Genomic DNA, 1,919 nt, shown 5'->3' on the forward strand with positions numbered 1-1,919 from the left:
GCTTTTTTGGTGAAAAGGGCATAAATATAGGGATTTTGACATTAAAAGGTCGCTTGACAGAAAATAATGTTTGATGGAGCAGTACAATATCGAAACCGTTGCTTTCAAGGAAGCACGACGAAAGTCGGCTGGCGTGGGAACACGAAAAAGTTGATCGCGATTGGAGTGGTAGTATTCAGCGATGAAGCATCTTTTTCGGCTTGAAGTATCAGATGTGCCTGGTCTGTTTATGAAAATCCAATTGTCCAAAGACGCGTTAAACATCCATTCGAGAAACATGGAGGTCTCTACCACTCTCATGTACCAAGAAATTCGTCGAAGGTATACATAGAAGTTGTCAGGCAATAATCGCTAATGGTGGAGATTGGACACGCTGTTAATTGAACGCGTATTAGTTTATTAGACGTAGTTTCGATGTATATAAAATTTTTTACAGAAAGAACTAATTTTCACAGAGATATCGCGTCCACGCTCTTGTGGAACAGACTGTACTTATACCTCAATAATTGATTAATGCTATTCATGGTAAATCATTTGCAAAGAAAATATGGTGTACAATTAAATGGAACAGACTGTACTTATATCTCAATAATTGATTAATGCTATTCATGGTAAATCATTTGCAAAGAAAATATGGTGTACAATTAACAAAAGCTAGTAAATATCTACACTCTTATTCCTGAATGAACGATCATAAAAATCTACGTGAATTTATTAAGCAATTCTACAAACGTCTATTAAACGTACCCATAGACTGAAAAACCGGGTTTCAAGCAGTAAAGTTGAATATCGATTTGTGAATAATGCACGAACCTAATTTAATATTCGTTGCTCAAATCAAGGCAGTTCCGCAGGGAATCTGATTTGATGCACTAAAAAGCTCGGGGCAGATTCTTTGGTGGCGTTTTCAATGTTACCCGACCGACTTAACGAGAAATTAATGAATCGTGGCTCGGGCAATTTAGTTTTACGGATTATTAGCTGTTAACGAAGTAACAGAGATAACTCTGCCGGAAAGGGAATATTCTTTTGCTTCAGGCTATATGTCTTTGATCTGTTTCTTCGTACTAATCACGAAGAGATCTTTTGATACGACGAATCTTGATTACAGCTACACGTTACTCATGCACAAAAGAGGCAATCAAACTGAAGAAACAGAAAATTTACATATATAACCAGGTTACGATCTTGTTACTCTGTTTGACAACGGTAAACTGCTCTGTGGAAGTAAGTGAAAGCAGAAGATATCGAAGATAAGGAACAATCGTCAGTTTATATTTACCCAACCATAGTTCGTTTAACTTAGTTAAATCGTTATTAACTGTAGCTATTAACTAAGTGAAATTAACTATTATTCTGTATATATAATTAATATAGTTAGATATAGAATAATAGTTAATTTCACTTAGTTATCTATAGTTATAGTTAATATAGTCAGACACAGATATAGAACAACAGTTAATTCAACTTAGTTAACTTTTTAATAAGAACAAAAATTAACTCTAATTGTAGTACCAAAAGTTTAAACGCAAATTAATTTATAATTCTTTAATATCAAAAATCTATAAATCACAGAGGTAATATATCTAACATACTCGTGTTCATTTTGCACATTATTTAATTATATACGCATATATTAATATAATTCTTAGTATTAATAGCAGTATTTTTGGTATTTCCTGTAAAATACTTATTTTATTGGCGACAAATCGTCTATTCGTTCTTTTCTTACTTATTTATGAACGTCTGAACGAGCCATTTTGTTATTCACCACGAAATAGCAAATCTGTTGAATGTGAAATGATTTACATTTTAAATATTGATATTAATCAATTGAACACAAATTCGCAATTATCAACGAACAATATTTCTCAATTATTATATAAATTTAAGTTTATGCTATGTATTGTTAACCTGAA

The sequence above is a fragment of the Habropoda laboriosa genome, unplaced genomic scaffold (genome assembly GCF_001263275.1).
Source record: "Habropoda laboriosa isolate 0110345459 unplaced genomic scaffold, ASM126327v1 scaffold193, whole genome shotgun sequence".
NCBI lineage: Eukaryota > Metazoa > Arthropoda > Insecta > Hymenoptera > Apidae > Habropoda > Habropoda laboriosa.